The sequence below is a fragment of the Miniopterus schreibersii genome (assembly GCF_964146895.1).
Source record: "Miniopterus schreibersii genome assembly, chromosome: 11".
Taxonomy (NCBI): Eukaryota; Metazoa; Chordata; class Mammalia; order Chiroptera; family Miniopteridae; genus Miniopterus; species Miniopterus schreibersii.
The window spans coordinates 55,047,132-55,065,298 of NC_138111.1; the positions used below are offsets into that span (position 1 = coordinate 55,047,132).

The 18,167-nt window shown below is 37.7% G+C and overlaps 1 pseudogene across 1 annotated transcript; it reads right to left on the reverse strand.

The window, feature by feature from the left end:
- Window positions 1-120: 120 nt before the first annotated feature.
- LOC308563434 (importin subunit alpha-1 pseudogene) lies at window positions 121-16,535 on the reverse strand (annotated as a pseudogene). The gene is made up of 2 exons (XR_014000634.1): window positions 16,289-16,535; window positions 121-2,132 (listed from the first exon to the last, which is right to left on the reverse strand). The product of XR_014000634.1 is annotated as an importin subunit alpha-1 pseudogene (transcript).
- Between the last annotated feature and the right edge of the window lie 1,632 nt (window positions 16,536-18,167).

Sequence of the window (18,167 nt, forward strand, 5' to 3'; positions counted from 1 at the left end):
TTATACCAATGCATACTCTTTATTAAACATTTTATAAAAGTTTTTATTAGATGATTGTAGTATGTGTTCATTGGAAATATGATTAAGCAAACTGAAGGAAATAAATTCTCCATTACCTCACCAATCTTAGTGGCAGCAGTTTTCTATACATACACGTAGGCATATGAGCATTCACAGTAATTTAAAAAGCAGTCATCTGTGCATATCATTTTTTAGCCTGCACTTTTTCACATAAAAATATTTTTCAACATCAGTCTTAATATGATGCATAGCAATCCATCTCACAGACATCCTAAAATTCAGTTGTTGAACATTTGCTATTTTATTTCATCTTATTTTTAAGGTTGGAATTTAATCTTTATTTACAGGACACTGTAAGATATGAAATTCCACACAAGAATAAGAAACCCATTGGGAGAAGTTTCATACAGTACCTACAGTTCAGAACTGTTCAAGTATAGAATTATTGTAAGAAGTGCTACAATAACCAACCACATTTGAAAAGAGCTCTTAGTAGAGAAACAGTAAGACAAACTTATACCAAACATAATACACAACAAACATCTTTTTGCCTCAGTAAACGTCCCAGGAGTGCCATCCTGAACTTGGAACGTATAGTCTTCAGAGGTAGTTTCTGGAACAATACTTTGATCTTCCTCTCCCCTACAGAGAAATACTTCTTAATCAAGTTTAGTGAAGTTTTGTACAGATTCATTTTCATGGCTTTGTAGAGCTTCCATTTTGTCCAAATCTCCACACTCTTTAATCATTACACTAAGTTTCTCAGTTTCACCTAGTTTCTCAGCAGCCTAAACGATCTTTGAAACGGCATCCAGAATAATCAGAATAAATCTGGTATCTTTCAAAGGTAAGAGGTTTATCCATAGCTCTATTATGCCACAGTGAACGAGACATACAATCCGTTCAACTGCTCCATCACTTTAGAGTTGGTCACAGCCCACACAGCTTCCTTTTCTGTCTTAAAGCCTGCCTTAGAGAAAGAGATTAACCCATGACTCACAGCTTGCTGTATGTGGTCCTGGCAGCCAGCTGTGATATTTAACATTGTCCACATAGCTTCCTTCTGGAGTTCATTAGCAGGCTGGGAAAGACACCAAGTGCTCCCACATCTGTTATAACCTGAGTCTGTTCATTTGTCCCAATGACAATATTTCCTATGGCACTTAGCACAGGAGTCACAGTTGGCAATTCAGTAGCTCCTAGGAGCTTCACAAGTTGGGGTATAACTCTTGTTTTCATGACCATTTCAATCCATTTGATTGGACCATCAGTAAAGTAGGAAATGGCCCAGCAGCTACCTGCTAATACTTCTGGATCATGTTGCAGGGGACAAATTAAAGTAGGAAGAGTTTGCCCAGTAGCATTGAACGGGGTTGCAGGTTTCTTGTTGTAACAAAGGTTTGAAAGTATTCAGATAAAATTACTAAGTAATCACATGCTAAAGATGACATATCAGGAACTGAAAGAAGAGCCAACAGTGGGCCAACTGCACCATACATGATAACTAGGTCTTGGAAAACTGAACCAGCACCTGCGATGTTTTCTGGAGCCCATACAGCTTGTTCACTGATGTGAGAATGGGGAGAAGCCAGGGGAGAAATGAATGCTGGGATAGCACCTGCACCTACTACAGCCTGTGTGTGTTCTGACGTCCTGGAAGCAGTTTAGTGAGGGCCAAGCAGATTCAAACTGAGTGGGACTACAATCAGTTCTGTCCAAGGAGGGCACAAGTTTTGGAATCAAACCAGCCTGGATTATATTGTCTAAGGGTGGCTGTTTTTCCCTAGAAAGCAGTTTCCTAGCCTCTTGAGTAGCTTGGAACTGGCTTTCCAAATTGCTCTTATGCCTTTTATAATATCGTCAACAGACCGATTTTCAGCGCCTGGGTTGTTGCTGTTTGTTTTTTATTGTTTGTTTTCCCCTTCAGTGGAGAAGTAGCATCATCGGGAAACGAGCTTTTTAGCTTCTTTTTAGCATCTGGTCATCCTTCTTAGCTCAGCTCCAGATTAACTGCTATTCGACACTGCCTCATGTCTATACTGTCTTTTGCCTATTTTCGCAACACCAACACTTCCTCTTTTTTCATTCTTTTTTTGCCCCTCTTTGCTGATCTGTTGGATAAAAGGCAGTATCTCAGTTTTAATTTTTTTCTCTATTACTAGTAAATGCAAATATTTATTGCACAAATATTTGCATATATTGGATATATTTATTTGTATTTCATCTAAATTGTCCTTCATGTTATGTAATATGCTTTAGGTATAATACTCTTGGATAATATTGTAGAGGCAAAAAGTCATATTACAACATGGTTGACAGTTTTAGCTTAGTTTTTGTTTTTCTGTTTTGCTGTTTTTTTTTGTTTATCAAAACAAAAAAGCAGTTTGCATGTACTACTTGAATAGGCTTAAAATCAATGATCTGTAATCAAAAGAACATATTGAGGATTCTCTTGCATGTAACAACACATTTATCAAAATTAATGAATATTCATTTGTTATATAAATTTCAACTAATAATATTTTTAATTTAAGTAAGGAGTGACAGATTTAGGTGTACAAACTTTAGGGTAGATGAGGGTCACTGGGAGTCATCTGTTCAAAATCCCTGTTTTCACACAAAACTCACTAAATTTGCCCCTAATTTTCCCTTGGCAATTTCTTCTGCCTGTGTTTAGCCCCATCATACGAAAATGTTCCGAGGAGATCCAAGACGGCAGTACACCGGGTGGAAGCTACACTGACACTCTCCCAGGACTAATCTGGATTTACAACTAAAACATAGAAAAAACATCCTGAAATCCAACTGAAGATGAGCTGGAGAGCACCCTCCTAACCAAGGAGGAAAAGTGGAGACTGCAAGGAGACTGGTAGGAAGTGCGTGCGTGGGAGGGCTGGCTGGGCTCCCACAGGCAGCAGCTGTGGGGGGTTCCCACTGAGGACTCTGGGGCCTAACCCCCAGGCTGGGCTTCCCAGTCCAGAGCACCAGAACTGAGAAAGGTGCCCACATAACATCTGGCTGTGAAAAGCAGCCGGGTTTCTGTCTGCCAGGGAGAGACAGCTGGAACTGCAGGCACCCCCTTAAAGAGCCATTGCAAAACATTTCGTGTGCAGCCACTCACTTTGGGCTCCCGCGGAGGGGGAGTGGAGTGGACTGGAGCTGTGTGGGGAGAGTCTGGGGAGAGTCATTCCCCCAGACTGTGGGGGACATCTTTCTTGGGAGGTGAACTTTTGCCTGAGGGGGGAAGCAACTGCCCCACCCTGCTGGAGAGCCTCTTGTCCTACCCAGAGGAGTTTCTACAGCCTGAGGCTTGTTAAGAGACTGATAACAACCAGCCACCCCACCCTGGGGAGCTTCTACAGCCTGAGGCTCATTAAGAGGATCAGATTAACAAGTCTGCAGACTGAGGCAGACCTCAGGGTGCTTTGAGTTTTTGCCTGAACTGTTTTGGGACCTGGGCCTTAGAAAAGCAGACTTTGGTGTGCATCTTGGTCCTGTCCAAACGCATCCAGCCCCAGCAGTGGAGACCTCAAGTCTGGGGTTGTTGATAGCCCCCAACAGGGTACAGTCACAAACTGCGTCTGACATTGGCCTGTACCAGAGACCTGCCAAAAAGACTGAGAATCCTAGCAGATCTACCTAACATTTAGCCAAAATGGGGAGATCAAAAAACAAGCCCCAAATGAAAGAACAAGAGAAGTCTCCAGAAAAAGAGCCAAATGAAAGAGAGATAAGCAACCTCTCAGATATAGGGTTTAGAATACTGACTGTAAGGATGCTCAACAGCATGAAAAAAGATTTGGAAACTATGAAAAATGACCAGTCAGAAATGAAGAATGACATAGTAGAAATAAAGACTACATTAGAAGGAATAAACAGCAGATTAGAAGAAGCTGAGGATTGGATCAGTGAATTGGAAAGCAGGGTAGAAAAAAATCACTCAATCAGAGACCCAAAAACAAAAAAACAATTAAAAAACAGGAGGACAGTCTAAGGGAGCTGTGGGACAGCATAAAACATAACAACAGTCGTATTATAGGAATGCCAGAGGAGGTTGAAAGTAAGCAGGGATTAGAGAACCTATTTTATAAAAAAATGGCAGAAAACATCCCTAATTTGGTCAAGGAAAAAGGCACACAGGTTCTGGAGCACAGAGAGTCCCAAGCAAGAAGAATCCAAAGAGGCCCATGGCCAGACATATCATAATTAAAATGTCAAAAATCCAAGACAAAGAGAGAATCTTAAAGGAAGCTAGAGAAAAGCAAACTGTTACCTACAAAGGAGCTCCCATAAGGCTGTCATCTGACTTCTCATTGGAAACTCTACAGGCCAGAAGGGAATGGCATGAAGTATTCAATGTAATGCAAAAGAAGGATCTGAAACCAAGACTACTCTATCCAGCAAGATTATCAATCAAGCTGGATGGTGAAATAAAGAGCTTGCAAGACAAAAAAAGATTAAAAGACTTTATCACTACAAAACCAGCATTACAGGAAATGTTAAAGGGACTTCTATAATTAGTTGTAGAAGTAAAGAGAATGAGAAACAGCTATAAAGGAACAAAATGTCGGTAGTAGATAAGTATCTTTCAATAATAACCTTAAATGTAAATGGATTAAATGCCCCAATAAAGAGATATAAGGTGGCTGAATGGATAAGAAAACATGACCCAACTATATGCTGTCTACAAGAGACCCACCTCAGAAGAAAAGACTCATACAGGATGAGAGCAAAGGGATGGAAAAATTTTTTTCCATGCAAATGGAAATGAAAAAAAGCTGGGGTAGCGATACCCATATCAGACCAAATAGACTTCAAAATGAAGACCATAACGAGAGACAAGAAAGGTCATTACATAATACTAAAGGGATCAATCCAGCAAGAGGATATAACCCTGATAAACATATATGCACCCAATATAGGAGCACCTAAATTTAGCACCTAAATTTATAAAAAAAACTTCTAGAGGACTTTAAGGGAAAGATCGACAGCAATACAGTCATACTTGGGGACTTTAATACCCCACTGACTTCACTGGATAGGTCTTCCAGACAAAAAATCAACAAGGAAACAGCAACCCTAAATGACACACTAGATCAGATAGATTTAATCGACATTTGCAGAACATTCTACCCTAAAGCTGCAGAATCTACATTCTTCTCAAGTGCACATGGGACATTCTCAAAGATAGACCACATGTTAGATAGACCACAAAACAAGTCTCTATAAGTTCAAGAAGATTGAAATCATATCAAGCATCTTCTTGGATCACGATGACATGGACCTGGAAATCAACTACAATAAAAACACTAAAAGACATTCTGCCTGGCCGGGCGTGCCTCAGTGGTTGAGCATTGACCTAAGATCCAGGCGATCAGGGTTCGATTCCCGGTCAGGGCACATGCCCGGGTTGCGGGCTTGAACAATGACTCTCTCATCATTGATGTTTCTATCTCTCTTTCTCCTTTCCCCTCTCTGAAATCAATAAAGATATATTTAAAAAAAAAAAAAACCAAAAAAACCAAAAAAACCACTAAAAGACATTTAAACACACGGAGACTGAAAAGCATGTTTTTAAACAATGAATGGGTTACCAAAGAGATCAAGAAAGAAAGAAAAAACCTTCCTGGAAACGAATGAAAATGAGCACAAAAGAACTCCAAATCTATGGGACACAATGAAAGCAATCCTGAGAGGGAAGTTTATAGCACTATAAGCCTACCTCAAAAAACAGGAAAAACTTCTAATAGAGTTTTTAACCCTACAACTCAAAAACTTAGAAAGGGAACAACAAGAAAAGCCCAGAGTAAGTAGAAGAAAAGAAATAATAAAGATTAGAGCAGAAATAAATGACATAGAGACTAAAAAAACAATACAAAAGATCAATGAAACCAAGAGCTGGTTCTTTGAAAAGATAAACAAGATTGATGAACCTTTAGCCAGACTCATCAAGAAACAGAGATAGAGGACCCAAATAAACAAAAACAGAGACAAAAGAGGTGAAATAACAACGGACACAACAGAAATACAAAGGACTGTGAGAAAATACTATGAACAACTATATGCCACCAAGCTGGACAACCTGTATGAAATGGATGAATTCCTAGAAAAATACAACCTTCCAAAACTCAGTCAGGAAGAGTCAGAAAGTTTAAATAGGCTGATAACTACTGATGAAATTGAAGCAGTAATCCAAGGGCTCCCAGCACACAAAAGCCCTGGCCTGGATGGCTTCACAGGGGAGTTTTACCAAACATTCAAAGAAGAATTAACGCCTATCCTCCTCAAACTATTTCAAAAAATCTAAGAGAAAGGAACACTTCCAAACTCTTTTTACGAGGCCAGCATTAGCCTAATTCCAAAATCAGATAAAGATACTACAAAGAAAGAGAATTACAGGCCAATATCCCTGATGAACATAGACACTAAAATCCTCAACAAAATATTAGCAAATTGGATCCAGCAATATATTTAAACGATCATACACCAGGACCAAGTGGGATTTATTCCAGGAATTCAAGGCTGGTACAATATTCGCAAATCAATAAACATGATACATCACATAAACAAATTGAAAGATAAAAATCACATGATCTTATCAATAGATGCAGAAAAAGCATTTGATAAAATCGAACACCCATTTTTGATAAAAACTCTCAGCAAAGTGGGAATAGAGGGATCATACCTCAACACAATAAAGGCCATATATGACAAACCTACAGCCAACATCATACTCAATGGGCAAAAACTAAAACCATTTCCCCTAAGAACAGGAACAAGACAGGGGTTTCCACTTTCACCACTTTTATTCAATATAGTACTGGAAGTCCTTGCCACAGTGATTAGACAAGAAGAAAACACAAAAGGCATCCAAATTGGAAAGGAGGAAACAAAACTGTTATTATTTGCAGATGACATGATATTGTACATAGAGAATCCTAAAGACTCCACCAGAAAACCACTAGATTTAATAAATGAATTCAGCAAGGTAGCAGGATATAAAATTAACACCCAGACATCAATGGCATTTTTATACACCAATAATGAACCCTCAGAAAGAGAAACTAAAAAAGCAATCCCATTTACCATTGCAACTAAAAAAATAAGATACCTAGGAATAAACTTAACCAAAGATGTAAAAGACCTTTACTCAGAAAACTATAGGACACTGAAAAAAGAAATAAAGGAGGATATAAACAAATGGAAAAATATACCATGTTCGTGGATTGGAAGAATTAACATCATTAAAATGTCCATATTACCCAAAGCAATCTATAAATTCAATGCAATCCCTATAAAAATACCAACAGCATATTTCACAGATCTAGAGAAAATACTTCGAAAACTTATCTGGAACCAAAAAACAACCCAAATAGCCATGGCAATCTTGAGAAAGAAGAACAAAGTTGGAGGGATCACAATACCAGATATCAAGTTATACTATAAAGCCACTGTAATCAAAACAGCCTGGTACTGGCACAAGAACAGAAATATTGATCAGTGAAACAGAACAGAGAACTCAGAAATTGACCCATGCCATTATGGTCAATTAATATTTGACAAAGGAGGCAACAACATACAATGGAGTAAAGACAGTCTTTTCAATAAATGGTGTTGGGAATATTGGACAGATATATGCAAAAAAATGAAACTGGACCACCAACTTACACCATACACAAAAGTAAATTCAAAATGGATAAAAGACTTAAACGTAAGGCATTAAACCATAAAAATCCTAGAGGAAAACAGGCAGTAAAATCTCAGACATCTTTCATAGCAATATGTTTCCTGATACATCTCCTAGGGCAAGAGAAACGAAGGAGGAAGTAAACAAATGGGACTGCATCAAAATAAAAAACTTCTGCCCAGCAAAGGAAACCAACAACAAAACAAAAAGGGAGCCCACAGTATGGGAGAACATATTTGCCAATGACACATCTGATAAAGCGTTAATATCCAAAGTATATAAGGAACTTATACAACTTAACAAAAGGAAGACAAACAATCCAATTAAAAAATGGGCAGTGGACCTAAATAGACACTCCTCCAAAGAGGACATACAAATGGCTAAGAGACATATGAAAAAATGCTCAACGTTGCTAATATTCAGAGAGATGCAAATTAAAACCACAATGAGGTATCACTTCACACCTGTCAGAATGGCTCCATCAACAAGTCAATGAACTACAAGTGCTGGCGAGGGTGTGGAGAAAGGGGAGCCCTAGTACACTGCTGGTGGGAATGCAGACTGGTGCAGCCACTATGGAAAGCAGTATGGAGTTTCCTCAAAAGATTAAAAATTGACCTGCCATTTGACCCAGTGATCCCACTTCTAGGAATATATCCTAAGAAACCCCAAACACCAATCACAAAGAACTTATGCACCCCTATGTTCATAGCAGCGCAATTCACTATAGCTAAGATTTGGAAACAGCCCAAGTAAGTGCCCATCAATAGATGAGTGGATAAAAAAGCTGTGGAACATTTACACCATGGAATACTATGCAGCTGTGAAGAGGAAGGACCTTTTGGCCTTTGGCACAGCATGGAGAGAACTAGAGAGTATTATGCTAAGAGAAATGAGCCAGTCAGAGAAGGACAAGTACCAAATGATCTCGTTTATATGTGGAATATAATAAACAAAATAAACTGATGAACAAAGTGGATCCAGTGACATAGAAGCTTGGAACAAACTGAGGGATCTCAGAGAGAAGGTAGGGAGGGGGATGTGGGAGGGGAGAGATTAATCAGGGAACTTGTATGTTTATGGGCATGGCCAACGGATGTGGACATTGGTGTGGGGAGGGCCTGGGGGTGGGATGGATGTGGGGTGGAGGGGATCAGTAGGGTTAAAAGGGGGACATCTGTAATGGTCTCAACAATAAAGATAAAGCAAAAAAAAAAAGAAAATGTTCTTAGGCGAGCAATACTGATAATGAGCCAAGGCTCCAGAATCAGATCAACCTGGGATCCAATTTAGTCTCAGGTTCTCTGTGGACTTAAGCAAGTTATTTAAACTCTCTGAAATACAGATCCCTTATCTATAAAGTGGAGGAAATAACAGTACCTACTTCATGGGGTTCTTATAAGTCTTATCTAAGTTAATACACATAATGCATTTATCAAACCTCCTGGCAGCTATTGTAATTAATTATCATTATTTATAAAGTTTTTATCCATGTATAAAGTGAAACAATACTATGTTCCCAAAAAAGTTGCTCTGAATTGATCTTAATATAGCCCTGGTCAGGTGGCTCAGTTGATTGGAGCGTCACTCCTTACACCAAAAGGTTGTGAATTCGATTCCTGGGCAGGGCACATACCTGGTTTCGGGTTTGGTCCCAGTCGGGGCACATACAGGAGGCAACCGATCGATGTTCTCTCACACTGCTGCTTCTCTTTCTCGCTCTCACTCACTCCCCCTCCCTTCCTCTCTCTAAAATCAATAAACATATCCTCGGGTGAGGATTAAAAAAATTAAATTGATCTTAATATAAATATTTTAATATTTATATTTCAATATCCAATGGCATTTTCCACAGAAATAGAACAAAAAATCCTAAAATTTGTATGGAATCACAAAAAACCCCAAAGGGCCAAGTTAATCTTGAGAAAGAAGAACAAAGCTAGAAGCATCACGCTCCTTGATTTCAAACTATATTACAAAACTATAATAATTAAAACAGTATAGTATTGGCATAAAAACAGACATATAGATCAATGGGACAAAACAGAGAGTGAAGAAATAAGCACACTCGTATATGGTCAATTAATTTATGACACAGGAACCAGGAATATATGGGGAAAGGACAGTCTCCTCAATAATTGGTGTTGGGAAAACTGGACAGCCACATGCAAAAAAAAAAAAAATCAGACTGGACCACCTTCTTACACCATATACAAAAATTAACTCAAAATGGATTAAAGACCTGAACATAGGACCTGAAACCATAAAACCCCTAGAAGAAAACAGGCAGTAAGCTCCTTCACATAGGTCTTGGTGATGATTTTTTGAATCTGACACCAAAAGCAAAAGCAACAAAAGCAAAAATAAACAAAAAAAGCTTCTACACAGCAAAGAAAACCACCAATAAAATGAAAAGGCAACTTACTAAATGGGAGAAAAGAATTGTAAATCCTGTATCTGATAAGTGGTTATCAAAAGTATATAAAGAACTCATATAGTTCAAGAGCAAAAAAACAAAATCCAATTAAAAAATGGGGAAAGCAGCAATTGGGGGAGGAAATAAAGAGAAAAAAGAATGAGCAGAAAACCTGAATACACATTTCTCCAAAGAAGACATATGATGGCCAACAGGTACATGAAAAGATGGTCAACATCACTAATCATCAGGGAAATGCAAATCAAAACTACAATCAGAAATCATCTCACATTTGGTAGAATAGCTGTTATTAAAAAGACAAGAAATAAAAAGTGTTGGCATGGATGTGGAAAAAAGTGAACCCTTGTGCAATGTTGGTGGGAATGAAATTAATGTAACTACCACGGAAAACAGTATGGAGGTTCTTCAAAATATTAAAAATAGAACTACCATGTGATCCAGCAATTCTACTTCTGGGTATTTATCTGAAGAAAACAAAAATTCGAAAAAATATATGCACCCTTATGTTCATTGTGGCATTATTTACAATACCAAGATATGGAAATAATCTAAGTGTCCAATGATGGACAAATGGATAACAAAATTGTTTCACACACACACACACGCGCACACACACACACAGTAATATTATTCAGCCACAAAAAATTAAAATAAAATCTTGCCATTTGTAACCTCAAAGACATTATGCTAAGTGAAATAATTAGAGAAAGACAAATACCCAATGATCTTTCTTATATGTGGATAAAAACAAAACAAAAGGAAACAAAAAGAAAGAAACAAGCTCAAAGGTACATAGAATAGATTGGTGGTTGCAAGAGGTGGGGGGTGAGGGAGTGAGAGAAATGGGTAAACTTTTTTTCTTTAAATTAATTGAATAAAAATTTAAAAATATATAAATATTCTATTTTTCTAAAGCCATTCAAATTTTAATCAAAATTGATATTAACTTATGCAAATTATTTTAATCTTTTCTATATTTTAAAATCCATTTTGATGTAAAATATAAATATATAAAAAAAATTGATGTTTCTATGAAAAACATTCCTGAAGATCAAAGAGTCATGTAAATCAGTCATAAGTCCCACATTCTTTTTATTCACACACAAAACCTAGTTTAATAATTTTAGCCACATGTATTCACTTCCTGAAAAAAAAAAGGAAAGCTTTATTTCACCTATGTTTATGTAATTGATGACTTGAATTGATTAAAAGTAAGTACCATCACATTTTAGAGTTTCTCAGATGAGAACTTGAGGCCTAGAAAGGTAAGTGATCTATCTATTCAGGTTGCATAGGTAGGCAGTGGCATATCTGGTACCAAAAGCCCAAAACTTTTAACTCATTTCTTTCCAGGATACTGTGCTATTATTTCAAATGGGAAAAAATTCTAAAGTGGATTCAATCATCAGTTTATCTGCGATAGCAAAAACTAGGGGACTTTTACATGGTTTCCATTTCTAGAACTCATTAGAATTTATATTTAAAAATGCATAAGGCTTAAAATAGAAGCCAAAATAGTTTTTTTCCTTAATTTAAAAAATTGATTTCAGAGGGAAGAAGGGAGAGGTAGAGAGACAGAAGCATCTGTGAGAGAGAAATGGCAATCGGTTGCCTTCTGCATGCTCCCTACTGGGGACTGGAGCTAGCAACCCAGGCATGCGCCCCACCAGGAGTTGAACCTACGACGCTCAACCAAGTGAGCCACATTGGCCAGGCAGTTTTTGGTTTGTTTGTTTGTTTACTTGAATTAGACATATAAAAAACAACTGGCAAGGAGGAGGTGGTAGTGGAGGGGGAGAATCCAGGGAAGGCTGGGAATGAAATAATGTTCTGGCTATGCATAAGGTCTTAAGTAATCCGACAGTTGAGCAAGCCACCACCAGTCCTAATTCCTGTTTTTTGGAACCCTCTTCAAGATTCTAGTTAAGTGTCAGTAAGTCCCAAAGAATTCTACATAAATTATGAGTGTTCAAAGCTGACTATAGTTCCTTTTGAGAATTGCAACCATGCCATCTGCAAAAACCCCTTTCCACGTTCCAGCATAATTGTTTTTCTTACGTTAGCCTCTTTTTATCATATTATATATTTTTCCTATTTATTTTATTGTCTACTCCCACTAGAATATAAGCTCCTCAAAGGGAGGAATTTTTGTCTGTTTTGTTCTTGTTCTATCCCCAGTACCTAAATAGTGTAGGAAAACAGCAGATATTCAATAAATACTTAATTGAATGAGTGAAAAATTACTGGCCCTTTGCCTTTCCCTTACTTAATATGAATGGTAATTTACGCATGTTTTCTGGCTAAATTATATAAATGATTGTGGGCCTTTCTCTAAAAGCAAAATCATTTTCTAACATCTTACTCAAAAAACTTATTTTCAGCACACCAGGACATTACTAATAGTGTTTTGATTTTAGGTGCCTTCTGAGCAAACCAATCTAGAAGTTCAGTTTTAAAATAACTTTTATATGTTTAAAAAGTGAGACAGCTAAAGAATATTAAGACCAAAGTTAAAAATAAAATAAACTGTTATTAAACTGAACCTAAACAGGTAAACTTAAAAATGCTTCTGAGTTTTCTCCCAAAACAGAATGGAATCTTCAGAAAAGTTACCCTAAAGGTACTGACTCCGAATATTAAACAAGTTAGCATTCTGCTTGAAAATTCTGGAGATGCCATGACTTGCAAAATATGTAGTGAAAAAGGCTTGTGAACACTAAGTGATAAATCTAGTAGAAACGAGAGTAAGTATTCATGAGTCAGAGCCCCTGAAACAATCCTGGAGATGGTTGCTTGTTTTTGTTTTGTTTTTCCCCCCCCTAAACTTTCCAGAATTCACGGCACTTTTACATGACTTTCCTACAATTAGAAAAAAGTATTTTAAAAGATGATGCTATGTTAAAAAACAAAAAGCAAAAACATATCAAAAGACAATAAGGTTTTACTTTCTTTTCTTTTTTCTTTTTAACCACTGAACTATTTCAAATCACCTCTCTGCATACTGATTGCCATAATTCCAATAGGTTAAAGAATGGAAACAACTTGATTGCTAAATTTTGCTTAATACCTTCAGTTAAAAAGCACCGATGGCGCCGCCGGGCATCGCTCAGGGGTTGACCATTGACCTAGGATCCAGGAGATGGCAGTTTAATTCCCGGTCAGGGCACATGCCCGGGTTGGAGTCTCCATTCAGTCGGAATGAACATCATTTGGCAAGAGAGGGGAGATAGTGGTGCCATGCAAAGATATAAAGCAGCTTATAAAGGAGTAATTGTGTGTGGTGGGAGATGCAATGCAGGGAGGGAATGAAGAATTGTGTTTTGAACGTGTGAAGCGTGAGATGCCACTCAGCAGCTGGAGGTAGTCTGACAGTTGAAGCGATGGCTCAAGGAAATTTGTGGCTGGAGACGGAGATCTGTAGGTTAACAACATATGTGGGCAGTGTGAACACCACTGAAATAGATGACGTCGCTCAAGGATAAAGACGAGGTTAAACCTGCAGCAAAAAGGGGTTGAAATCACTGTTTTTTATCGATCCTTTTGAGAGATAATTTCTAGTGTTCAGTTCATTGTCCTTTTCTGTGTGACAGGAACCATAAAACCAGCAGAAACTTTGAGTAGTTATTAAAGGGTTATCAGCATCAGATCCCAACCCTTTTTGTCAGGGCATGTAAAACAATAGTTAACCTATTGAATGCAGATTGAATATAAGCTGGAAATTGAATATTACTTTTGAGATTTTTAAAGGCAGTCTCTGACTCTTATGCATAAGGCATCTTTGATCCGAATACTGAACCATCTTTAGGGGGGAAAAACTCCAAAAGTCTCTACCCTATATTCCCTGAAGCATGGAAGAAGCTGGAAAAAAGTTAGGATTGGGATAGCAACATTCTACTTCACCAACCAAAGAGGTGTATGGCAAATTCAAACCCTCTAGGCAGGAAACAGATCCTTGAGGAGTGGGAAGGGATGAGAGATGATGCAATATCAGTATTTCTAGGTTCTTTTTCATTAAAAATTTAATAAAATATTAATTTAAATAATTTTTAAATGGTGACAATAGCCTTACAGTTATGGGTTTTAAAAAAGATCTTTTAGAGATACATGCTGAAATATTTACAGATGAAATGTTAAGTATTTGCTTCAAAATACTTGGGGAGGAGTGGGGGGTAGGTATGGGGTTACATGAAACAGGATTATAGGTTGAAGCTGGGTGATACAAAAGAGTTCATTATACTACTATTTTTGTTTATACTTCTATTTTCTTATTTTTGTGTGTGTGTTCTATAATAAAATATTTTTTAAAATTAATCTTTGGAATAAAGAATGCATATATTTCTTGATCTATGGTCAGGATTATTTTTTATGACGTGGGGAATTCCAACACTGAGGCCCACAAAAACAGGTTTGAGGAAAGTAGGTAAGAGTTGAGCTCTAGTTAGGATAACAACATTTGAGTTGAGAACCAGGAGCATATCTAGATGAGTGGATGTGGACATGTGCCAGTTCAGGAGAATGGCCATATTTAGAGTTGTTAGGTGCTAAAGTGGTGTTCAAGTTGGCACAGACACTGATCCCCAATAGCAGAGAAAGACTGAGGGTGGAAGACTATGCTCTCCACCTAGAATACTGTGGGGAGCCCATAAAAACCAGCCATGGGTAGCAGGTCTTGGGTCTCAGATATTCACATAGACTATCTTCCTGCTCAACCTCTCTACCCATTATTTCTTCCTGTTTTTCTCCTTCTGCTAATCCCTACTCTTCTTTGTGATCATTAGGACATTGTTCTCAGGATCACTTACTCTCTTCTGACTCAAAACCAAGAGCTTTGTGTTGTCAGTCCTTGCTACTCCTAGTTCAGCCAAGTTTGGCCTATAGGCTTAAAAAAAAAGCTGGATGAAGGATGTGCTGAGTAACTCCAAAAGACTACAGATGAGCCCATTCTAATAATGCTGAGACAGAGAGCCCAGCCAGATAAGGTATTGGAGTGGAGCACAAAGAGCAGAATGCAGAATGTGCCAATGCTCCCTGTGGAGAGTAGAACACACTGGGTCCTTTCGATACTATATGAAGAAAGCAGATTTAGTGTTTGTTGATGCCCTTCTTACTTAAAATGCTTTGTCAAAGAATAACTAAGAGTACCCACAGGTGTGAAGCACCAGGCCTTCAAACCCTGCTTTCAAAAACCGATGAGTGAAGGGCTGGAACCAGATAACTTGTCAATTTACAACACGTGGAAGTGAAGAGCAGGCTTGGATTTTCATGCTGTGGTAGCTATCCTAGGAAATCTGAAGCAAGTGATTCTGTTTGGGAAAATAAAGAGCTATGAATTTAGTAGTTTATCCCCAATACTCAACTATGAAATCACCAAAACTGAGACTGGGGAGACTCTAAGTGAGTCAATAAATTTCGCTGGGTCTTAAATTCCCCATCTATCAAATGAAATAACTAAAATAGATAATCTCTAAAGATTCCCCTCAGTTCCAAACTTATGACTCCATGAAATACTTAAAAAACAACAACTATTTATTATGGAAAATTTCAAAGAGGCATACAAAGTAGGGAACAACATAAGAAACCCTCAAGTACCAATCACTCTACTTCAACATATGTCCAGCTGTGTTTTACCTAAACTCCTACTTACTTACCCTTCCACACCCACTGCATTATTTTCAAGCAAATCTTAGACATCATAAGAAATACATTTTAATAAATTCTCTTGGAGCAAAGATAGTCTACAAATAACAGATCAGGTAGTCAGTCTTTCCACTTTTCCTGGATACCTTCTCTCACTCCAACTGTAAACACTATCATTAAACTCAGCATTATAGGATATTAAGTATCATATGGTAAACCCAGTTATATTCAGTAAAGGAAGAGCTACCTTTAATGAGCACTTGCTACCTTCCAGGTATTACAGTGCTGTATTAGTTATTTATTGTTGTGTAACAAATAACCCCCAAATTTTGTAGCTGAAAATAAGAAACATTTATTATCTCATAGCTTCTGTGAATAAAGAATCCAGGAGCAGCTCAGCTGGTGGATTCTGGCTCAGAGTTTTTGTCAGGAGGCTGCAACTGAGGTGTTGGCTGTAGTTATCTCAAGGCTCAACTTGGCAAGGACCTAATTCTGAATTCACTTACAGGGTTGCCAGATGACGTGGTAGCTGGCTTCCCTCAGAATGAGCAATCCAAGAGGATGAGAGAGAGAATCCAAGGCTGTAGCCACAGTCTTTTTTATAACTCCATCTTGTTAGAGAAATCTCATCACTTCTGATGTATCCTGTATGTTAGAAGCCAGTCAATACATCTACCCCACACTCTATGGAAAGAGATTACACAAGGGCATCAAACAGGAGGCAGGGATTGTTGTAAGCTACGAGAGGCTGTCCATCACAGGCTAAGACTTGATTACTGAACTAGTCTGTTTGATAGTTATAGCTTATTATAAATTAATAAATGATCTTAATTCTTATTAATATCATTCTACACACTTTACAGATGAGGAGAATTAAATAACTTGCCTAAGGATGGAGTAGAAGAAAGTGGGGGAAACACAGACTGATTTACTTCAATCATTCATCAAGTATTTTCTGAAAGTCAGTTATATATTGGTTATTCTGGTAGGTACTGAGGATCTGAAAGAGAAACATGACATGTGAATACACATATGTGACATATGTCAACCCTGCTCTCACAGGGCTTACAATCTAGTATGGAATTTAGGCATTAGGAAATTATAAAAATAATTACAATAATCAGATTAAACTGCTAGATTCAGAATACTTTTGTTAAACATGGAATTGAATAAAACAGATAAAAAGTATAGAAGTATAGCCCAGCTGGTGTAGCTCAGCAGTTGAGCATTGACCTATGATCCAGGAGACTGCGGTTTGATTCCCAGTCAGGACACACGCCCAGGCTGTGGACTCAATCTCCAGCAGGGGGCGTGCAGGAGGCGGCTGATCAATGGCTCTCTCATCATTGACGTTTCTCTCTTTCTCCCTCTCTCTCTGAAATCAATAAAAACATATTTTTTAAAAAAAGTATAAAAGTATAAAGGTCTTTAAATATTCCTGTGAAAAGCAATGTTTATAAGTTTTTGAAGAGAACAAGAAAGATGAAAACAATGTGGCATGCTGCAGCACTGAAGATAACTGTCAAAAATATCATATTTTAATTGAAAAATAAAATTAAAAAAATGAGTTAAAAATTTTTTTTCAACATTTCCACTTAATTCTTTTTCACTGCTGATCCACAGAAATCTGCAGTGATCATGCCCAGTCAGATGTCTGTATTCCCTTCTTTAAGGACTGATTCTTTTTGTTTTAGCTATATAGGCTCAACTGAAACTGTGACACTACAGCGATTATGACAATTATGCTGTTATTGGGCTCTCCAGCTCCCCTCCCACTTAGACAAATATTTATATGTTGAAAATTAAAATGAACTTATTTTAGTCCTTGGCACATAAGAGTGCAGTTGAGAAGTTGCTGAATCGAAGGCTTTTAGACCTAAGAGCAGCTGCCTCGGATAAAAAATTAGGCCCAAACATACAAGTTCATTCTATAACATTCTGGGTGGAAAATGACAATGAAAATTTATGAAACATCTATAGGATAATTAAAATAGTGAAATAAAGAAATTCTTAAATACTACATTGCCAATTGAGAGAAATCTGGCACACACACACACACAAAAACAGGAAAAGAGGGGGGGAAAACCTCAATCTATGGGTATTAATGAAATGTACCCATTAAGCTCAACAGGTGTGGCTCAGTTGGCTGAGCCTCATCCCATGCTCCAAGAGGTGGCCAGTTCCAATCCGGGTCAGGGCACATGCCCAGGCTGCTGGCCAGATCCCCAGTGGAGGCATGCAGGAGGCAGCCAGTCCATGATTCTCTCATCAGGTTTCTATTTCTCTCCTTCTCCCTTCCTCTCTCTATAAAATCAATAGGAACATATTTTAAAAAAATCAAAATGTACCCACTAGAAATTGTTATCTATATTAAATGTTTTTAAA